This window comes from Seriola dumerili, unplaced genomic scaffold (assembly GCF_002260705.1).
Source record: "Seriola dumerili isolate Sdu_G_001 unplaced genomic scaffold, Sdu_1.0 BDQW01000413.1, whole genome shotgun sequence".
In the NCBI taxonomy this organism is placed as follows: domain Eukaryota; kingdom Metazoa; phylum Chordata; class Actinopteri; order Carangiformes; family Carangidae; genus Seriola; species Seriola dumerili.
Window position 1 is genome coordinate 689212 of NW_019174668.1, and position 9066 is coordinate 698277.

Sequence of the window (9066 nt, forward strand, 5' to 3'; positions counted from 1 at the left end):
CTGATCTGTGAAAGAGAAAAAAGAAGACATGTATTTTCAAAAAGAAAACAACAAAAAAAAAACCTCAATGCTATCTGACTGTTTCAAAAGGCTAAAAACCTTATTTCATTGCCGTGCGTTGATTCGCTCAACCCTTCCTTGCCCTTCTCTTTCTCTCTCTCTCTCTCTCTCTGTCAGATCCTTCTGTCATTGTCAGACTGGTTAAAAACAACAATGCGTATGTGTTTATGTGCATACAGAGCAGGGAGGTGAGATCCCATCACAAGTGGTCACTCAAGGCTCATTCTAAAGCCAGGTGTGAGCTGACGTGCTCAGAGCTGTCCACCCGTGATCGAAACAGCTGAGACGCATGTTAATGGCAGGTCAGCAGAGTCAGCAGGCGACTGTCAAGCTGCGGCACAGCGAACTAAGATAACATCCCTGTGACACTCACACGTGAAAGCAGTGAATTCAGCAACCACAACACACTAACAGAGTGAGTACATATATAGGAAACGGGAAAACAATGATTAGATGAGGTGTGGAGAGCAGCAAGGGCACCGGGGTGTACTGTCCTGACAGATATGGGAAACACTGCAGGGGAAATTCCAACTCACAGAAACACCACACTGTGGATGTCGACAGAGGACACAAATTAATTTCTTAAAAATGACATGAACAGCCTTTTAGGTGGGAAGGGGCGGTGATTATGTCGTGTCTTTTTCTGAGTGTACGCCCAACCTGTAGCATAACATAACTCTGATTGGCCCTGGTGCAAATATTTTTCTTTAAATCCCTGAAGCCGCTCCATAAACAGAGAAACCTGTACTCACCCATTAGCAGTTCATCCTCCGGGCCTCCCGCTCAGCAGAGTCATTAACAACACTGCTCAGGTCCAAATTCCTGACTCTGCTGTTCTCTATTGAGAATATAGCCATTCCAGCTAACGTTAGCCTCCAGCTGCACGCCAACATTGAACTCTCAATGAACTTGAGGCATAGTGAGTAAAAACGTATCTAATTTAGTCACTTTAGCAGTAAACCCCATCTTTTTTCTTTCTATCCTTCCTCCTCTATCGCCGTTTTTGTTTTTGGACTATTAAACATTATGCTGCTAACTTAATCGTCCATTTGCTGAAGAACTCTTGTTTCTTGCTGAAAGGTCAAGAAAAAAATAAAGAAGTCCGCTCACTTACGTTATCTCAAGTGACAGAGAGTGAGCTCATCGGTCAAATTAGGCTTTCTTCACATCTTTTGAGAAGAAAGTAACCAATTAAATTAAATAAGCTGTGGGAAGAAAAAATATTTATTTTCAGTAGAACATGCAGCTTTTGGAACATTTCAACAAGTGTAATAAAAATATAAAAGACTGGGCCCCAGTGTAGTGCACCGGCTGCCATGTGGACAGTTAGGCTGTTGCTCGCAACACTTGTTGACTGACTGAAACACACAGATTACTTTTTCACATTTTATTTCGCCAACTCACAGTTTATTTCACCTGTGTTTTTTAAATTTCCTTAGTCATTAGGATAGAAACAGCTTGTGCACAGGGGTAAACTTTCCCACCTGTAGGTCTAGACAGTGACGGTAGTTTTCTCATTTGAGGAAGAACAGCAGCTTGAATTCAGCCATTTACAACGTGGAATTCCAACACTGACAGGATTTCACAGTAGAAAAACGGTATTAAAATGTCCATTAAAACTTCTCAAACCACGCATAATCCACTTCTCTGTTGTCCATCTGTATTCTCAGTACGTTCCAAATACTCATCACTGCACCAGCTAAATATGCTGCTTCCATGTTAAGCTGTTGCTTTCATCAAAGCTCAGAAACTCTGCCAGAAATAGCAAACTTAGCCATATTTTGACAAATCTGTGAGTGCCTGCAACACACTGAGCATAGAGATGGACAGCAGCGCAGTGCTGCAGGCTGACCACAGCTTGGTTTATTCATTGCTAATGAGAACAAACCATCAACAGCCACCTTACAAGATTACAGAGGAGGATTTAAGTAGTATCGATGTAAGGCTAAAATACAGGTACTGTATTCATGTAGCACCCTTGGAATCGACAGACAAAATATATGGGATTAAAACAATATGCTGGTAGAATGCAGAATAAAATCAACTGATGAAACTGAGACAAATCTAAACCCAAACAGAAACACCCCATATCGTTAGTGGCTAGTCCTTTAGCATTACTGCATTTGGATTCAACAGCCCAAACTCATTCTTGGCATTCGTCCATATGGGATACCTCTCTGTATCACACTGACTTTGATCAAACAGAGGAGGAATTAACCTGTGTTACTGCTACTTGGCCTCAAGTTAAAAAAAAAAACAAAACAAACACACATAACAGTGATTAAACCTTATTTTAACAACTGAAGGGATTGTAGATGTTACCTTATTTGGGCCTGGACGAGTCTCTTCATCTCCTCAACTTCACAACCTGCTGCTTCCCTGTCATGTTTGGAGCCAAGAGGCTTGATCTGCTCCTCTTTGAACAGGCTGCGCGTATAGTCAGAGTTATAAAGCGTGGCTTCGTGTTTATGGCTTGAAGCTGTAATGTTTAACATCAGGTCATGCTCACATGAACTTAATAGGCTGAAAAAACATGCAAATATGTAGACAGTCTAACTACCTTAGACAAATGTAATATTCTGCATGTGCTTTGCCCTGTGGACAATCAACACCAAGGGATCTATGGTATCTGCCCAGCATTGTGTCAACACAAGAGCAAATCAGAGAGCTACCGTCTCAAGTATCAATGTTAAATATATTTATAAGCTAAGCTCTAACAGATCCCCTAATTCTCTAACAATTCAGCTAGTTTTTAACCTTGTTGACATGTCCATATGATGTTTTTTATATAATACATTCGTGTGCAAAATAATCAGTGAACACCATGACTGAGTATTTCCACCTCAGAACTGCAGTGAACCCAATGACAGTCTCATAAAGACAGGCTCAGACAGCCAGAGTTTTAAATCTCATATAACCTACCAATCCTGTCAACTTACGAGGACGGGGGTGTGCCTAAATAAACCTGAAGCTGTGTCAGTACAGAGAGAGAGAGAGAGAGTTTGCATAAGCACAACAACTAACACTGTCAGCGACTGCCGGTTACAAGCTAACAGACAACATAAACAAATAAAAGATGCTAACTATGCTAACTGCTCTGACATGTCTGTTAGTCACTGGTTTTGATCACAACAGACTCCTCACCTGAGTCTGGGTCTGACTGAGGCTCAAACGTGTCGCTGAGTCTCCGCAGTGTCTCCTTTAATGCTAACTATCGGGATACGCAATGTCATTCAAACAGACTTGGTACAGAGAGCGAGGGTTTGCATTAGCACAACCACCAACACTGTATCAGCCAACTGCCAGCTACAAGTTAACAAGCAACATAAACAAATAACTACACTTACCATTGTGATATATAAACATGTGGCTGTTTCCTCCTCTAACCATCTTGATACTCTCTGTTATTTCACTTGTCAACCTAAGGCAATAAGCCGTTTTTCTTTCTTTCAATTTTTATGTTGGAAAACCATTTTAAACAAAATTGATTGTTACATAGTTTAAGATATGTATGGAGAGGTACTTTAGAATTAATATTTTTTTAAAAAAACATGTTTATTACAAAAAGATGTGTAGCACAATAAATAATGGTTAAAAAAATCCAGTAGACAGCCAACTAAAAACAAGCAACTAAAAATAAAACAGAATTCAAACTGTGAGGTACAGGAAAAAACATTGAGGCTGTTTATGTATTAGTCTTTTCTCCTGTTTGTGCAGACAAGCTTCGAGTCTTTTCAGGCTTGTTTTGGCCGTCCACAGGTCTCTTTTTGACAACATTCAAAAACCTCTGCTTCTCTGTCCTTGAGGTTTCAGCCTCCCTTCTTTTGCCTCTGTTCCCGATGTCGCTGCGCTCCACAGGCTCACTTTTCTCGGCTCCCTTGGGTCCGCGCTCTGTGGGGCCTCTGGGGAAAACACAAACACAGCCTCCAATAGCACAAAGACAATTGAGACTCTTCAAACGCCCAGCCGCTCTCTCTGTTGCCAATCCTTCTGAGTACAGATGCATTTAATTGCAGAGCTGCAATGCCTGCGGTGTGAGGATAACAGCTTGTGTAGATCAGCAGTTTTTGACATTGCTGTCAGCAAACTAGTCCTTGTACAACCTGATTGAGAACAAGTCAAATGCGTTCTCTGTGGCCATCGGCCAGGGTTGTGCTTTGTCACCAATTGTGTTTGTAATTTGACAGATTGGGAAATCAGGCTCATATCTCTCGTTTATGCTGATGATGCAGCTCCGAATGGCTTCGTTAGAAAAGAACTGAGGCAGTTTGCTAATGATGAAAGTTGGTAGCCATGATCTGAGGCCATCGTGCCCACCTTCTGCTTAAGCGTCTGGAAGGTGAGGAAAGTATGATGAGGAGGAAGCTGACCTCCAACCCTTACCTATGGTCATGAGCTCTGGGTTTTGATCAAAAGAATGAGATCACAGGTACAAGGGGCTGACATGGGTTTCCTTCTCTTACCTTCAGGTTGAGGTGGTTCAGGCAGCTGATCGGGACGGCCTCTGGACACCTTGCTGTGGAGTTTTTCTGGGTATGTCCCGCTGGGAGAAGAGCCTAGGGCAAGTCTACAACATAGTGGAGGGATCATTATCTCATTGCTGGAGGATGTGGCATACATAGTCTACCTTGCTCAACCAGCTGCCACTGGTGCCACTAGCACATGGAGGTCATTTTGCTGTTTTGGTCATTTTACATTTTCACACATCTTTTGCACTACTTTTATCTTTAAATAGTACACAGTGGCCTCCCTGTCTATCTACAGCAGAGTCCACTGGTCTGTCTCACAGCATCATCACTTATGTAAATCTGTGTGGATTTATGTGAGCTTCACTAAGTTTGATTTTATTATTAATTTACTTTGCACTGAATTTCTATGACTTAGGGGGAGACACAAGATTCTTGTAATATTACATCATGACTCAAAAGAAATCTGTTTTGCCCTAAAGACTAAAATTGTAAAAGAATGTAAATAAGCCTCATGTGTAGCAATAATACACCATAATATACTGTCAGTGCTTCCAAGAGCTTTGTTTTCTTCCCAAGAGCGAATGTCTGTCAGGATTACAACTTTTGTCATGCAGGTATGTAAGCCATTTTAAATAACTTGGCATTTTTGTTCTCTTGTTTACAGGAACTAAAAACAAGATGAGCTGCAACCTGGAGGAGAGCAGGAACATCTATTATACTTACTTTTAAAATACAAGAGGCCCTTTTTAAAAAAAAAGGTAGCTATACCTCCCATAATTTCCTATATTCCCATTCATGCCATCATCCACACGTTCACTTTCAACAGTACTCTTGACATTTCAGCTGAAGTTCATTTTTCACACCTTAATACCATCATATAATGTTGCATTGCCATGCATGTTATAATAGATTGTATTTTTTATTTTAACGTTGCAATGCCTGATTTTTCAGGAGCTTACAGATGCATCGAGAATATAACTCTCTACTATTAAGTAAAACATATTATTTATGTAATTTATTAAAAAAATAATGATGCATTATAAATATATTGAATACATTATAAGCATCATACGTCAAATTATGATTCTTTTATGATCTTCTGCTACAAAATGTCTTCATATAGTCATTTGCCATTAGTTTGCAGCTGAATGAATAGGTGCAGGGTTATACATGTAATAAAACATTGTAAACAAAGGGGTCACATGCATCCCCTGAAGATTTTGTGTTCATAACGGCTTCAAAGAGAAAACAATTACTCTTCTATTTGTGAATTATCTTACCGTAAACCAAATTAATTGTTTGCAGTCCCTTCACAAAATAGGTTTCCAGGAAGGTCTGTATACTGACCCATCTGGGAGCCATCTGTAAAATGTAAGCAGTGAGATGAGGAGAATGCAGGGACTTCTCCAGTCACTCTGCAGCAGCCAGAGAAAAGTGCTTTGGTAAATAACAGATGGAGATAAATAAGAGGAAAGTCTGCATTTAGGTCAGCATACTCTGTGCTCGGTCTGTTTCTATCTCCTCCTCGGAAAATTAGCTCAGAGCAACTGGTGCTCTCAGGTTCAGTTGAGCTCCAGTTTAATTATTGAAAATGATTTGATGATTTGATGCTCTCTGTTTTGTCTGTTTTAAATCTGTTTTACAAAATAACATAAATGGCCTCAGGAAAAGGTGGAACTGTCAGCAGCACTTTTCTTTCATATGAGTCTGTCCTCTCTCTTCCCCCCTGCCTCCTGCTGCTCCTTTCTATTCCTGCATCACCTTTCCTTGACACTAGATAATACACTGACAGCCCATTACTGCTTATCACATGCTATCCTCCTTAATCACTGATGTCAAAGCCACATCAAAATACCTTATGATGAAATTGCAGCCCTTTTCTGATAGCAGTTTTGTCACATCATTAGAACACAGCCTGAAGTGTAAAGTTTTGCCTGTCTCTCTCTCTTTGATAACAGTGTTTTTCTAACTTGTCTGATTTTGTTAAATACTAAGAGCAAGCAAACATCCACTGCAGGTACAGAAGAAAAACAGCTGATAGCAATACTTTCCCCATAACTTTTAATAGGACTTGAAAAGAAAAACATTGGCTAGTGTAGCAGTGCACAGACTGATGTCACAGAGACTCTGTGTGGTGCTATGCATGTGATTAATAAAAGCAACAGACACTGGCAATTAACCTGTTATACCATTGTTTTAGCAAGTTGTTAGCCTTTTTCACAGTAGACATATGCATTGTCATAGGTCGTGGCGTAAAATTAGCGATAGCACGCCTACATTGAATGCAGCCGTTGTTTAAGTTATCAGAGTTACGACCTCGACCCCAACACCTATGATTCACAAAGCAAAGGTTATTACTAACAAAAAGATGACAAAGGAAGCAGGAAATGGCAGCATAGCAACGCTGCTGATCCCTGCTGAAGTTTTCGGTTAGCAAAGACAAGTTTAAAGAGCTGGTCTTTAGTGAAGTGCTCGAGCAACTCCTCTGAAGGTGCACTAATGAAGTCAAAAAGTGCTGCCATACTAGACAACTTTCCTACATCTAAACAAATGGTTAACTGCCCCAGAAATCTGAAATTTCAACTGAAACCAATATGCGCATCACACACAGCTCAAAGTGTCCCATACCACACAAGCTGCCAAATCACAAACACTCTCTCTATCTAACGGCTACCAAAACCATAATCACAAAAGGAGGACTAGAAACAATCCATCGAGCAACAAACACAGAGAGAACTGCCTACACAAAGTCAAGTTACACAACCACCACTTGACAATACAAAAGCTGCGCAACACATAAAGTTAGGATCACGGACACTTAAACAGAGCGCCAACTTTAACCTGTAACTGATTAAATCACCAGCTACCAAGCAAGCAAAACTTCAGTAAGCCTCAGCCATATGGACCTAAAGTTTTTACCCACACCGGAGAAAATATTCTCCACCCAGGATTACATCAAAAATAAAAAAGGCACACAAAAAAAAACCAAATGAGTGACTGATAATACGGATTACTCAGTCCAGCTGGCACTCTCTAATTAACCAGGGAGATCAATGTCAACTTCAGGTCAACAGCACTCAGACTATACTTACCATATACTCACCAGGAGGGGAAACACAGCAGCCCACAGCCACAGTGTTACACAACACACCACTGAAAACAAACAAACACAGGATTGCTCAATCTAAAACAACAAAACAACTCAACTCCCCTGGATGTAATGATCCCGGACGAGCCTCCAAATATGTTTCGACCCCAGCTCAAGGGAAGAGACACAGTCAAACAAGACCTATGATTTGCAAAGCAAATAAACAAAAGATGAAAAAATAGGCAGGAAATGGTTACTGGTACTAATGCTGCTGATCCTGGCTGCAGTGTGAGAAAGAGTGGGTGGAGCTTAGCGTGGGATTTTAAAGGTCAGCCAGCAGGTGGCAGAGAGGACAATGATTGACGGAGGAGTTTCCAGCTTACCTGCAAAACACAGCAAACAGAGCAGTCCTGGACATAAGAGTCAGTCACGCATGTGCTCTTCTTGCTATGACATATCAAAATATCTGCTGTTAAAAGGCCTACAGACAATCAGCTAACAAAAATGCAGCTGCAGAGTAGGCTGTTGATTCCCAGTGGGTTTGGCACTAGCAACCCTTTCATGTCACAGCCATTTGATTTGATGCTAATATCAAGACTGTTGCTTAACAACAAACATCTTACAAATTCCTACTAAAATATTTAGAGCTATTTTCAAGTGCCTCAGTTGTGTTTCTCACAGTCACTGCTCTGTGGCTTTATGAAGTAGTGTGAATTGCTCAGTGCTTTTCTTACCATTTTGTATAAATACAACTTAGATCATTTTTTGTTTTAAAATCTATATTGAATTCTGGGGCGGTAATGATGAGGATAGCACAGTGACATGCTGCCATAAAGGGAGAAGAGAAGAGGTTGACCTGAAGGTTATCGCTGTTGAGGCAGAAACAGCAAATCAGAGAATCTGGAGAGAGTGAAGGTTGCCCTTTGAAGGTTTGCAGAGAGTAAAGTGAACAATTTAAATCCAAATCTTAAGCCAGTTTGGGTTTTGCTTTTGGTCTTTGTCTCTGTCTGTCTGTCTGTCCTCGTCTACAGTCACCTGAGACGTTTGGGTTTGACTTGCCGCATGTGCATAATCTAATAATGTATGAATGAAGTTTTGACACTGATGAATCTTTTATATCAGCGCAGTCTCAGCATGTTGTTCTAGTTGTTGTTGCGTTTGAAAACAAGGCATAACAAAGCAGACACGATTCTCTTCTGCCACTATTTTCTGTCCTCTGTTCATTGTATAGATGTTTGTGTCATGTTTGTTTATTTTCTCAGGACATTTTGGGTTCACTAAATCATTAAAACATGTCCAGGCTATTTTTTAGGACATACAGACATTTTTTTAATAACAGAAAGAATATGGTTTTACATGTGAGGCAGCCAAACTGATCAAATCCATGGTGATCCACAGATACCAACTGTGTGACAGCACAGAATATTTGAGTCACTCTTGGTGCTGTGG

At 40.6% G+C, this 9066-nt stretch overlaps 1 long non-coding RNA gene across 1 annotated transcript; it reads right to left on the reverse strand.

Annotated features, from left to right (window-relative positions):
- Positions 1 to 3021: 3021 nt before the first annotated feature.
- LOC111233645 lies at positions 3022 to 7673 on the reverse strand. The gene is made up of 4 exons (XR_002665619.1): positions 7622 to 7673; positions 5810 to 5891; positions 4524 to 4627; positions 3022 to 3962 (listed from the first exon to the last, which is right to left on the reverse strand). It is a non-coding gene; the product is annotated as an uncharacterized LOC111233645 (long non-coding RNA).
- Positions 7674 to 9066: the final 1393 nt, after the last annotated feature.